Here is a 14,822-nt window from a genome sequence, read left to right on the forward strand (position 1 = left end):
TACACCGCGTCACACCAGATAACAAATCTACTCATCTGGACCGTCCGATCAACCTGCAGATCGAGCCAATCACAGCCGCACGATCTTTTCATCAGAGATCCAACGGCTCACAGGATTCAGCTGCATCGGTGTACCGTGCTGGCGTTCACACCGTAGTATAACCCAGAGCCCCTCTCTCCTCTCGCCGGCGAATCTCTCTCTCTCCTCCGATCTCCCATCTCCGGCCGCTTGAAGCTTCCGAACCACCACAGAAAGGTTTCTATCCTCATATAAAGCAAAAACTCGGCCGTTTTCAGCGTTTTCTCCTCCCCATCTGGCCGGAAAAGGGCCGCGATTTTCGTCAGCCATCAACGGCCGTCGAGACCACCGCCATCAGAATCCTCGCCCTCAGATCTACCAGAAGCAACCATTTTTTGGCCGGAAATCTCGCCAGAAAATTTCACCGCCTCCAACAGTAACCGCGCGTGGGCCACACGCGCCGCCAGTGGCATTTTCGTAAATTTCGGAGAAATTCAAGGGTATTTCATTATTTTGCCTATACAGTGGCACTCAGGTAATTTTTTGGGGTTTCTACTGGTATTTTTGATATTTTTTATATATATAAATGCTTGTAAATTTTCTTGCATGTTGTAAAAAATACAAAAACCAAAGTCGACACGTCTCTTTTTTTTTTTAAAGGACCGATGTCAAAAATATAAATACCAAATATGGATTATGTCCATTATTTCTTTTGGTAACCCAGACGTAATTCTCCTTTTAGGGTTAAAACGTCATATTTTAGACGAGTCTCCTAATTTTTAGGGACTGATAATATTTTTAACGCGTCTCCTATTTTTAGGGACCGACGTTAACCATTGTTTTAAAAAAAAACAAATTACCAATAAACCCAAAATATAATGGATTATATCCATTATTTCTTTTGGTAACCCAGACGTAACTCTCCTTTTTAGGGACAAACGTCAATATTTTAGACGAGTCTTCTAATTTTTAGGGACTGATGTCATTTTTAACGTGTCTCCTATTTTTAGGGACCGACGTTAATCATTTTAAAAAAGAATTACAAATAAGCCCAAAATATAATCGCATTTGAATCAAATAAAAAACACACAAGTAAGGGTAACCTTTCTTTTGAAAGGATGTTTTAAGGGTGGTGTCTACCTTCTCTTAATCATAACTAACCCCGTACCCAAATCTCTGGGACCAATGTCTAATTTGGGATTTCTAGTTCCCTCAAATTACTAGATGGCGACTCCAATAAAATCTTTATTTCCACCAATCGAGAAAAAACCCTTTTTGTTAAATAAACAAAAAGTGGGAGCCGTCGCCCGACGTCGTGTATCGACACTTATAATTATCAATAAACCAATCTCTTAAATCAAAACACTCCTAAATTTGTCAAAAAAATACAAATTCTCTTTGAATCCCGACTTACCTTTTTAGCAAGATGAAGGGTAAAAAACATATCATTGAAACTTTTTTTGTCAAATACAACCCGTTGACACCAATAATGACTTTTTCTTGTTGTCAAAATATACCAAATTGATAACTTTCTTTCTCATATTTTATTTTATAGCGACTTTCTCTCTTATCCATTAACCTAGGGATCGAAAAATAAATAAAATAAACTTTTTGATAAAAAATAAAATTCCAAAAACTATAGGTATTGTAAAGGAAAAAAACGAAAAACATGTGGACTAGAAAGAACCTTTTCATGCGATTATGAGATTGGCCACTCGAATTCTTCTTGTTTTACAGTTTTGTTTGATGATTAAATTAATAAAAAAATGCAATTGAAATAAATTTAAGTACAAAAAAAGAAAATAGATACCGTGGATTATTGCTGCAGTAAAATATTCCTTTATAGTCAGTGATAGAAAATGATAATCATGAGAGTTCTCTTAGAATTAAAATTAAAATATACAGTACTTAATTAATTATATTAAAATATTGTGGCATCAAATGATAAAAATATATATAAAAAGTGTTTTTTCAACCATTATTGTAAATATTCTGATTGGAAAAGGCTAGTAATTGCACCCCAACTTCATATTTATGGATTCATTATAAATTTCACGAATCTATTGGATGAGGTTCTATCAAAATAATCATATAGATGATAAATGCAGAACTCATCAGCATCACTTCACTCAATTATTTGTCACTAATGTTAAATTTCCATTATCGCAGGCCCCAAAAAGTTTAGTCCTCGCATTTTCTTGTTATCCTCTAATAAATGATCTGACTTCTACTTATACAACTAAACACATATGTAAATCAATATATAAAAGAAATTTAACTTGCAAATTTGTTGATATAATATGAACTTAAAGAATAGATTGAGGTAAATATCAATTTATTGAAATTTAACTTTTAAATTATTTTTTTCATCCTTAGATACTAGTCAATAGAGAATTCAATTTCATAATTAATTTTGTTTCTTATTTTATAAGGTTATCATGATCTAAAAAAACCTTGGTATTGGATTGGTTTTGATTTCGCAATTATCTATTTTTGTTATCATGTAGTTAAATACAAAATAGATTAAAAAAATAAATTATAATCTTAGTGGAGTCCATAACTCAGTTCACAGGTTTGGTGTATAAGCCCGACTTACCCGATTCACAGGTTTAACAAGTTTACCCATCGATATGATATTTTTTTGTTTTGTTTGTAGTCTTTTAATTGTTTTTAATTTATTCCTTTTTGATTTCCTCATTTAATATTAAATTGGTTGGAAAACGAACTACATTATTGATTTTTGTTTACTTTCTAGAGATAATTGTTTCAAGCAAGTGTCTATTTTTAGATTGCTGTTCAATTTTATGAGCATATGTTTTTATCATATAATTATAATAAAAAATATAAAAAAGTTATTAAACCCAATAGAGTCCATGACCTGGGTCGGGGGAGGGTTAATCCAATCTATCATAGTCTTAATATTTTTTTAAAAAAAATTATCATCTTGAAGTTTTTTTAAAGCTAAATCATGTTTTTATCGATCATCAAAATTATATTTAGACCTATCAAATCGATCGATTTAAATCAAGCTAGTTCTCATAGAATTTAATTAAAAACTTGAGTAAGATAAAGAGTTAAGTCGAAAGGTTTCAAAATTAATCTACCTGGTTAGGTTTAATAACAATATTAAAAAATTCTCCGTACTCTTAATATTTTTTTTTTAAATTAATAAACACAGGCCAATATACTAGTCAATATATAAAAGGAATTAACTTGCAAATTTATTGATATAACACAAACTTAAAGACTAGATGAGGAAAATATCATTTTTTCGCATGCTTTCTAATGATTACAGTGTGATTGCAATCACTTACTCTTTTTAATGCTTGCAATGTAATTGTAATATTATTTTTAAAATATACCCAATCACTTACTATGGGTAGCACTAACAAAAATAAAACAATGAACTAATTTTCCGCCAGCCCCTAGTAGTGTTTACAGTGTAATAGCAATATTATTTTTCAATCTACCCAATCACTTACTCTTGATAGCATAAATAAAAGTATAACAATGAACCAATATTTGTAAACGCAACCCTATGAGAGCTTTTGGAAACGCTGTCGTACTTGTGCTTTCAAAATTTTTCAATTTGTTTTGCTAAAAATTAATTTTTTTATATGTTTTGGATCGTTTTGATGCGCTAATCTTAAAAATAATTTTAAAAAAATAAAAAAATATATTATTTTGATGCATTTCGGCATGAAAAATATTTTGAAAAACAACCGCAACCACACTTCCAAACAAGCTAATGTAAGAATAAGTGTGTGTTGAGATTATGATGCAGATTGTTTTTTAAAATAATTTTTCACTTGAAAATATATTAACAGATTTTTTTTTTAGATTTTTTTTATATTAGGACATCAAAACCATCAGAAAATGCTAAAAAAAATAATATAAATTTGATATATTTTCAAACAAAAAACACTTTTAAAAAGCACAAAAAACAGATACAAATGCACTCCTAAACACCCTAAATAATGAAATATAGGAATGGATATTCCAATGAATCTTTTAAATGGGGTTCTATCAGTATAGCTGATAAATGTAGAACTCATCAGCATCACTTCATTCAATTATTTGTCACTGAAGCTAAATTTTCACTGTCACAGGCCCTAGAAACGTTTAGACCGCTCATTCAACGTAAAAGACTTTTCAAATTCAGAAATGAGAGTGCTGAAGTCGTAATTAACCTGTTTCCATTTCACTTCCCTTCAATGTCACTTCATCAGGATCCTGTTCTTACAGCTGTATGCATGATGATATTTTCAGAAACTGAACCTTAAACTGGGTTAAATTTCAGGCAAGACTTTTCCAACACTGTACGACGTTGGAATGTTCTTTAACTAATTCAATTCATCGTTTGTAACCATTTTATTCTCAAATCTTGATTTCTCAACTGGGAACTTTTATATGAATCACGTAACAGGGAAAATGTTAAATTTCTTATAAAATGACGTTGTTTCTTACAATAAAAATATAATTTAGATGAAAATATTGATGAAAAACTTTAAAAACAGACGAAAGTTCTTAATTGATAATTTTTAAAGGTGGATGAAAATATGAATGACAAAACTTTAAAAGAGATGGAAATTTTTTATTAAGATTTTTTAAAGGTTTGAGAGTAAAATTGATGCAAGAACTTATTTTGTAGCAAAATCGAAACAACTTGTATAGTTGGAGGGCAGTTTGTAGATTTGTGGATAGACATTGTCTACTCGAGGATTCATTCTACTTTTTCCAAATAAATGTGCACTGATTTCTTAATGAATGCTCCTACCGGTCTTTGACTGTTGTATTGAAAGGATCGTCCCCAGGCAGAATGACAGGAAACTACTCCCATAATGGGTGGTTGAAAAGTCTTGCTATGGTAAATAGTAAAATCACCTTTTGTTTAATTTCCATAATATGTCTGGAGTGTTGATTCAGTTTTGGTGACGAGGAATAACTTTTAGTCAGATTACGAATCAAAAGAACAAGAAGATAACAAGAAATCGCGAGAAGGGTCAAACAAGAACCCTAGCGGTTCTATTCTTGTTCAAATGATTATTCTGCCAAAAAAATCCCCTGAACATAAGGACTATTACTGTTTAAATAAGTATAAAACCGACCATTACAAGAAAGTACATCAAGAATATCCCAATTAGATAGAAAAAATTAAGTGTTAAATTCCAAAATTAAAAAGGAAAAATAAACTAAAACTGAAAAAAATAAAATTTTCTAGGCCTAATTTAAAGGCATTCCATCATCGGCCAATTCGCTGTGCTTGTAGAATTTCTTGACCAAATTCAAGCATAATAAAAAATATCATTTCTCTTATTATTCTTCTTATTCTTTAACTTTATTCTTGTATTTATTTTTATAAATAGCTACCACACTTTATCCAACTTTCCCAACATATTTCTACCAACTGAAAAGAGAAAATTAATTACAGAGCAAGAATCTGACATGAAACAATAACAAAGACCAAGTCTAACTAAGACTTTTTCAAACTTCAAAGGCAAACTCTCATGAGTTTTAACAGTCTCGGGGTCTCCTTTTATATGTTCTATATGTGTTCTTCTTTCCATGGTATAGTCTGTGCAAGTTTTTGAAAGAAATGGCATTTGATCTTCCTTGTATTCTATACTTCTTCTTTTTGCTGTTCCCAAGTTCTTTGGTAGCTCAAAGGAATGGAAATGCAACGGTGGGAGACTCCCTCACTGCAGGCGATGAGGCAACACTGTGGCTTTCTCCTGCTGAGGATTTCGCTTTTGGGTTTCGTCAGCTAGACAAAAAGGATCTCTACTTGCTTGCCATATGGTACAACAAAATCCCAGACAAAACCATAGTTTGGTATGCAAATGGAGATAGACCTGCGCCAAAAAAGTCCACGGTGAAGTTAACTGCTGAACTTGGAGTAGTGCTTAACAATCCTCAAGGTGGAGAAATCTGGAAATCTGGTCCTGGTAACGGTGAGGCAGCGTATGGTTTCATGAATGACACAGGCAACTTTCTGGTTGCAAATGCAAATGGAGAAAAGTTGTGGCAGAGTTTTGAGTTGCTTACTGATACCCTGTTGCCTACACAGATAATGGAAAAGGGGGGGATTCTTTCTTCTAGACTATCAGAGACCAACTTTTCACAAGGCAGGTTCCAGTTCCGTTTGATTCCGGACGGAAATGCTGTGCTTAATACCATCAATTTGCCAACTGGGTTTCCATATGAAGCCTACTTTTGGAGCAAAACAGTAGATTCTAACTCATCAAATGCTGGATATCAAGTTGTCTTCAATGAGTCCGGATACTTGTATGTTTTGAGAGCAAACAATACGAGAGAGGCATTGACACTAGGAAGAGTAGTCCCAGCTACTGAAAATTATCATAGAGCAACTTTACATTTTGATGGAGTTTTCGTCCTGTACTCCCACCCGAAGAATTCTCCTGGTAATGAAAACTGGTCTGTCGTTCGCACCATGCCAGAAAATATTTGCACTGTTGTTCGTGGACTGAAAGGTTCAGGACCTTGCGGATATAATGGTGTCTGCACAATCAGTACAGATAAGAGGGCAATCTGCAGATGTCCACAGAGATTTTCTCTACTCGATCCTGATGATCCATACGGAGGCTGCAAACCAGATTTTCCGACACAGGTCTGTGCAGAAGAAGTGCCAAATGCCCCAGAAGATTATGAATTGGTTCCGCTCACCAATATTGATTGGCCAGAATCAGATTATGAGATGTACACTCCTTATAATATTGAAGACTGTAAAAAGGCTTGCCTACAAGATTTCTTCTGTAATGTAATTGTGTTTGGAGAAGGAACCTGTTGGAAGAAGAGGCTCCCACTCTCAAATGGGAGGCAAGGTGAGAGCGTAAATGGAGCGTCATTTATGAAAGTGAGAAAAGGTAATTACACACTACCAGGACCTCCTCCAATCCCGAAGAAGAACCGTGATAGTTGAGTCCTAGTAGTCTCAGTGCTCTTAGGTGGTTCAGTGTTTTTCAACTTCGTATTGGTTGGTGTGGTTAGTTTTGCATTTTTCTTCATCTATCACAACAAGTTCACTAGGACTCCTCAAGTTGAAAGAGCTGTGCAATCCAATCTGCGCTGCTTTAGTTACAAAGAGCTTATGGAAGCAACAAATGGGTTCAAGGAAGAACTAGGAAGGGGAGCTTTCGGCATCGTTTACAAAGGGCTAACACAAATAGGTTCTGGAGTTCCTGTTGCTATTAAGAAGGTAGACAGGTTTGTTAAAGAAAGCGACAAGGAATTCAAGACTGAAGTTGATGTGATTGGGTTTTGTGATGAAGGACAGCACCGTATGTTGGTATACGAGTTCTTGAGCAATGGTGCCCTAGCAAGCTTCCTCTTTGGAGATGTAAAACTCAGTTGGAACCAGAGGACACAAATAGCATTTGGAATTGCAAGAGGACTTCTGTACCTTCATGACGAGTGCAGTACCCAGATCATCCATTGCGATATAAAGCCTCAAAACATTCTGCTCGATGAACATTACGATGCCAGGATTGCTGATTTTGGATTGGCAAAACTCTTGTCTCTAGATTAGAGCCAAACATTTTCTGCCATTAGAGTGTTAGGATATTGCCATTTGTGGCAATACCCCACCACCAAGCAAGTGGAAGCGTGAATTACGGCATAATTCATGCCATGTATTATGGCTTTATTGTCCCCTCCATGTGCTGGAGAAGCTCACCATGTTTGCCTATAAAAGAGGCATGTTTGTGAGAGCAAAGTGAGAGTGTGAGAGACAACGTGAGTGTGTGAAGAGAATAGAGAGAAAGGGAGAAGAGCTGCAATGGCAGCAGCCTTGCTGTCATTGCAGCAGCTGCAACAGAAGTGAGCTGGGAGTTGAGTAGAGTGGATGTAATCCTTCTCCTCCATGTATTTATTGTATCCTTTCTCTATCTCTAATAAAATGAATCTCTCCCGTGGATGTAGGTGATTTGCTGAACCACGTAAAATATTGTGTCAGTGTGCTTAGCCTCCTGTGAGCAACTATCAGTACACCACCGGTCCGTGCATGGGGAGCCGGAATCCCCAACAATTGGTATCAGAGCACATAGTTTAAAGTGGTGTTTGATTTTTGCTCAAAAATAAAAGTTGTCAAAATTGTGTTTTGACCATACCACTGTGTAGAGGAGGCAGAGACGAAGCCACTGTTGAAAACCGCGTCGAAATCAGACGTCGTAAACGTCCGCACGCGCCGGCGAGGTGGCTGGCCACGCGCACAGACGCGCGCCACGCGTCGCACGCGTCTTCTTCACCGGGATGGGCTGACCCGACCCGAATACTAGACAACCCGACCCACGTGCCAGACCCGGATAAGGATGACGTCATCATGACGTAATCATAGCGTCAGCATGCCCAGTTGGCACGCCATGTCAGCGTCCAGTCATCTGCCACGTCATCAAAGGGGACCCACCTGCCACGTCATTAGTCTCGAGCCGAGTCGCGCCGAGCCGAGGGATAAGATTCTGTGCAACGGAGTCTACGTGCAACCGGATCTGAGATTGAATCTGGGCCGTTCATTAGGCCAGAATTGTTTTGATCAAAATTTAGCCGTCTGAAATGCGATTTGGACGATTTCAGACTTGTTTCCAGCTAATTTGATCGTTCCAGATGCAATGGTACAGTTCGATCGTTGAAATTTGAGACCGAAAGTGGTGGTGGTGAATTAACAAAAGAGATTGCCCGATTAAAAGGCATCTGAAGGTCATCATGGTGGTCGATGGAGATGAAGAAGAAGAAGGTGCACATGTTTACCCAATTACATGTGCTGAACTGTTAAGTGGGGATAATTTTTTCAGTTGCCTTGATGGAAGGCAAAATTGGGACACTCTAGACACCCGATCAAGTGGACAATTAGAGGTGTAGAGTGAAAATTGACGAAGACCAATCTTGATGAATCTAAGAACTTGTAGTCTCGCTAGATGTTGAGAAATCATGTATTAAACCATTATATTCCAGATCACATGTAAAGGAAAGCCGCAACAAAGCTAGCAAATGGTTGTATATACGGAAAGACAGTACGACGGATAGATATGGCCTAAGAAGTTCTGTCTAGGAGATTGGGTTTTAAGCGAGACCAGTGTGACCCCTCCAATCTTTCCTGGGAACTTGCTTAGTGGAAAGATTATCCATACAGTACTATTTTCGTATATATAGCAGTTTGTAATGAAACGATTGAAGACTAGCAGGATGACGGCACAAGGGAACAGTTGAGTTCTGTATGATCAAGAATCTAATGAAGTGGTGATTTCTCCAAAGAAGTTAGATTCAGTGACTGTGATTTCTCGATGGGAGAATTGATGAAGACCCTGATAATGGAAGAGAAATACAGTAAGGAGATAAAGATTGGCACCCTATTTTGGCTTGGACAGGTGTTGTGACAGGATGAGCTGCTGTCAAACATAAGCAAGGAATAGGGAGAAATCTGGAGAGCAGAAATTGCACGAGGGCACACGGAGATTATGCAGGAGTACCCGTAGGATCCAATGAGGTACTGTAATGAGACAACAGGTGCAAGGAGAAGAAGAGTTCCCAGATGAAGCTCAGAGCAGAGACTGTTAAAGTTTGTACAACAAGAAGTCTCTTGTGCTCTTGATGAAGACAACAGGCGAATACCTTTCCAATGCATGCAAGGATGGAAAGAGAGCTGTTGCAGAGGCACCTAATTGAGGGGGTGCAAATGCCTATGATAAAAGGCGACCGCCTATGATGAAAGGCGAAGACACCAAAGAGAGTTGGTGTAGGTGGAGCTGTCAAGCAGAAAGGCATAGAAGCTCCAAACATAGAAATCGAGGTGGAGGATTGCGAGGAGTATACCACAAGTTTCTCTTTCTATGTAATCAGTGGCAATGATCTCCCATAGTGCACATGGTGGTAGAGAATTTTAGAGCCACTTTGAAGCATCTCAGCTGAAGGAGGATGCGACCGCCCCCATGACAACAGGCGAAGACACCTCAGAGAGAAGGTGTGAGGGCCATGATAGGAGCCCCAATTCAGACCGCCTTCTGATAACAGGTGAAGACACCTTAGAGAGAAGGTGTGAGGGCCATGAGAGGAGCCTCATTTCAGACCGCCGCATGACGACGAGCGAAGACACCTTAGAGAAGGTGTGAGGGCCACAATATGAGCCTAGTTCAGAACGCCCCAGAGCCAATGTGATGGCTATATAGAGTGGATAGGTGTATGGATAGCCAATGAATTGGCTATGATGAGTATGGAGACAAATGCAGGATTGACTTTCATGGATATTGCCCCCATGCTAAAGATCAATGAGCTAGAAGACATTTGCCTTGGACAATAAGTGGGTGACTTGTGGAGCATTAAGACGCGGCTGCTATGAAGGAGCAGAGGGCATGCGCAGGTTCCGGGAACGAGTTGACTCTTGTCAAGGTGGTGAGCTCGGTAATGGCATTGTACTACTCAGAGTATGAAGACAGATATGGATCAACCTTTAATGGGCTGCCCCCATAGTTAAAGGTGGAGAGCTACCTGGACTCTTAAGACTAAGAGCGAGAGACTCACGGAGAAGTAAGGCGTGGTTCCTAGGGTGGAACAGAGGGCAAGCGCAACTCCTAGATGAGTAGACTCTTGGAAGAGTGGTGAGCTTGTGATCATATTGAAATACTCAATGACTGTCGCACTTGGGAATATTCGTTTGAGGGGGTGTTATAAGCCTTGGTGTAAGGCTTGAAAAATCATTCCGGACCGAGCATGGTTGATACGCTCGAAGGGAAATGTTGTGTTAAAGACGCTCTCAAAATGGTAAGCTTGGAAGAGCTGCAGAATGCAAGCTTGTGCTGAAGAAGCAAGAGGACAATTGCCCACACAAATGGCAAAGGGGGTGATTGTTAGGATATTGCCATTTGTGGCAATACCCCACCACCAAGCAAGTGGAAGCATGAATTACGGCATAATTCATGCCATGTATTATGGCTTTATTGTCCCCTCCATGTGCTGGAGAAGCTCACCATGTTTGCCTATAAAAGAGACATGTTTGTGAGAGCAAAGTGAGAGTGTGAGAGACAACGTGAGTGTGTGAAGAGAATAGAGAGAAAGGGAGAAGAGCTGCAACAGAAGTGAGCTGGGAGTTGAGTAGAGTGGATGTAATCCTTCTCCTCCATGTATTTATTGTATCCTTTCTCTATCTCTAATAAAATGAACATCTCCCGTGGATGTAGGTGATTTGCCGAATCACGTAAAATATTGTGTCAGTGTGCTTAGCCTCCTGTGAGCAACTATCAGTACACCACCGGTTCGTGCATGGGGAGCCGGAATCCCCAACATAAAGGAACTAAAGGGTATGTGGCACCAGAATGGTTTAGGAACATGCTGATCACAGTGAAGGTGGATGTGTACAATTTTGGTGTCTTGTTGTTGGAGATTATCTGTTGTCGAAGAAGTGTAGATACAGAAGTAGGAGAGGAGAGAGCAATTCTAACAGACTGGGCTTATGATTGCTATCAAGAAGGCATGATGCATGCTTTGGTTGAAAGCGATGAGGAGGCCTTGAATGATATGAAGAAGCTCGAGAGGTTTGTGATGGTTGCAATTTGGTGCATTCAGGAAGACCCCAACCTGAGACCAACCATGAAGATGGTTATGCTGATGCTCGAAGGCATAATTCAAGTTCCTGTTCCACCATGTCCAAGCCCATTTAGTATAGCTAGTTGAAACCAGCTCCTCAGAATCACAGCCATTATCATGAATTCATTATAGATTGCAACTGCCTTGTGCTTTTACACCCATTTCAGGTTAGTTTACGCTTCTCGGGGTCGAGATGATGTTTTCTTTTTGCTGTATGACGTTAAAGAGCTGCTTATAGAACTGTAACTTTAACATAAATGTTTCCCCAATGATCTAAAACTCAAGGGCTATGCTCTGAATATAAGTTATTTTCCAGGTAATCCTAATTTTCTATGTTAGATATTACCAGCTCTAAAGCTCTGCAGATTACACCAGCTGATTCTCTGCAGAAAGCAGGTTGCAGCTAGTATCTAACAACCAGTAATATTACAGAATAAGCATTGCTAGGTTTTGCTCAAAACCTCAGAATACACTGATTTCAGGTCTTGTCCTTCATCATTATACTAAAAACATCTCGGGCTAGTGTTTCGGTTTCTTGAAGAATTTGTTATAGTAAATTCAATTCAGAAGGTCCAGCCACCAACCATTGACCGGCGGCACCCACCTGCCTTCACACATCAAAATCATGTTAATAATATCATTTTTTTCACTTTAATTTGTAACAACATGCAGAGAGATCTATTTTAATATGTTTAAAATAATATATAGATATCATTATTTTCACTTTAATTTGTAATGAATATTAATTTTTTTAACTAATTTAAAATGATAATTTCTCCGCTCATCAAAATCATGTTAATAAAGCAATTGTAAAAAATATAATTTATTGCTAAGAAGATAATATAATTAGATAATGATTTACTCAACAATAAAATAAATAATCAATTTAATTATATATTAAATAAAATATTTGCATCCCCACCAATTTAAAATCTAACATATTTGAAAAGTTAAGATAATAATTTCATTATAAATTCATAATTTTGATTATCTTTCACTCTCCACATCTTCATCATTAAATCCAATTCTTTTAAGAGCATAACCAATGACCAATTTTCACTTCTTTATATTATATATGTTAATTTTAATTATTAAATTCATTTTTAATAATGATATTCATTTAGTTTGTTAATAAAATACTCACTAACGTGGTAAAAAAATTAAAACTCTTCTTATATCTCTTAATAAATATCATTTGTCATTAATAATCTTATTTAATTTATATAAAAATTAATTTACTTTTATTAAAAATCATTTTTCATTAATTCTTTTATTTAATTTATATAAAAATTAACTACTTAATCTAATTAATCTATTTTTTAATTGTTACGAAATATTAAAAAATTGTACAAAATAATGTATTGTTTATTTTGAATAAATAATTTTTTCATATTAATTTTGATGAAATGAAAAAACCAAACTTAATTTTAATACATTTACATCCATAAAAAATATTCTAAAATATTTGAAAATGAGTAAATTAAAAATAAATAAATATATAGGCTTGGAACCAAGCCGATCACTACTAGATAGGCTTGTTCGATAATTTAGCTAGATTCTGTCTTGTCAACATTTTCTCTATTTTATTTATATTTTTCATATATTTTTAATGATTTTTGCATTTATATTTTCTAGTTTTCAGATCTAATAGTAAAAATTAATTAAATTAAATTCAATGGTCAAGATATATCTGATACCAAGGTAATTAAGATTGAGATTGTAAAATGTTTAAATAAACATTTATGAAAAAAAAAAAAAACTTGATTTTGTCTATATCACATCTAACTTCTTTTTTAAAAAGACAAAAAAATTGGCTAAAAAACATTTATAAGATAAAGACTAAAATCTATTTTTATCTTTGTTTTAACGACAAAACATATTTATGTCCTAATTTTTTTTCTGTTTTTTTTTATTAAGAAATAGCAACCGAATGCTATCTAAATATATGATTAAAAAACATTTTAATTCCACCATAAGTAATCATGACAATCTTCTATGTCAATATGTCATTTAAATATTGTTCTCCCTTTCTCTCACATGGAAAAGGACACAATGAAGCTTCCATGTTTCAAAGAATAAGAAAGAAATTTCTACCCTAAATGTATAGAAATTAACATTAGACGACCATTCCCTTTTCATTTTTCAGCAAGGAGATGACTCCATGTCTTTCCACACACAGAAATTGACCCAAGCAACGTGAAGTTCCATCCCTCTAACAAGTGTTTCCGCAATCATCTCCAACTTATAACACACTTTAAGAATTTGTGCTGATCCTTGACTAAGCATCTTGGAATCTGAATGGCATATCTTAGAATGTATATGGTTATCTTAATTGTCTTTTTTTAAAATCAAAAGTATAATCATAAAATTCAAATTGAAAATTGACTCGAGGTAAGGTTTAATCAGCGTGTTGGAGGGCAGGTTAATTTTTTTTTATAAAAAAAAGTAGATAGGTTAAAAAAGTATTATTTTGTTAATTGTTTTTTTTTTTTGGAAAGCTCTATCTGTTAACATAGACCATTCATCTGTCTATCAATTTCAGTTCTATTTTCTTGAGCAGGACTGGATACCAACATTATACTGCAATAATCCTTGACCAGAAACCTTCAGCAGTTTCCTTGAAAACGTTCGAGACATGACTTTTATAGATTGCCCCGTCAGGAATGTAGGTTGATTACTGTGTTCTATCACAATTATAAAACCCTGGTTCCATTGATATGTGTGGTCTCAGACTCTCAGTTAAGTTCTTATATCAATCTTTAAGGTTTCAATGAAAGTTGTCTTTCATGTGATGGCTTTTCTGGTACCATATTCTTCCTGTCTTTTGTTTCTTGTTATACTGCCACAACCATTTCCTGCCACTGCTGAATCTTACAAGAAAATAACTTTAGGCTTATCTCTCACCGCATCGAACAACGATTCCTGGCAATCGCCATCTGGTGAATTTGCGTTCGGTTTCCAGCAGGTGGCAGATGATGGCTTCTTACTAGCAATCTGGTTCGACAAAATACCTGAAAAAACCATCCTTTGGTCAGCCAACAGAAATAATCTAGTGCAAAGAGGGGATAAAGTTAAGCTCATGAAAGATGGCCAATTAGTGCTTAATGACCGAAAAGGCAAACAGATATGGCGTGCTGATACTGCTGGTAGCAGGGTGGCCTATGCAGCTATGCTTGACAGTGGAAACTTTGTCCTGGCAAGACACGATTCAG

General features: G+C 36.3%; 1 protein-coding gene and 1 pseudogene across 1 annotated transcript in view; both read left to right on the plus strand.

Moving 5' to 3' along the window:
- Positions 1-14,822, plus strand: part of LOC18094299 (G-type lectin S-receptor-like serine/threonine-protein kinase RLK1) — a 45,323-nt gene that overhangs the window by 14,934 nt on the left and 15,567 nt on the right. The window lies entirely within an intron of this gene.
- On the plus strand, positions 5,448-12,056 carry LOC7487053 (G-type lectin S-receptor-like serine/threonine-protein kinase LECRK3; annotated as a pseudogene).

Source organism: Populus trichocarpa, chromosome 1 (assembly GCF_000002775.5).
Source record: "Populus trichocarpa isolate Nisqually-1 chromosome 1, P.trichocarpa_v4.1, whole genome shotgun sequence".
Classification (NCBI taxonomy): domain Eukaryota; kingdom Viridiplantae; phylum Streptophyta; class Magnoliopsida; order Malpighiales; family Salicaceae; genus Populus; species Populus trichocarpa.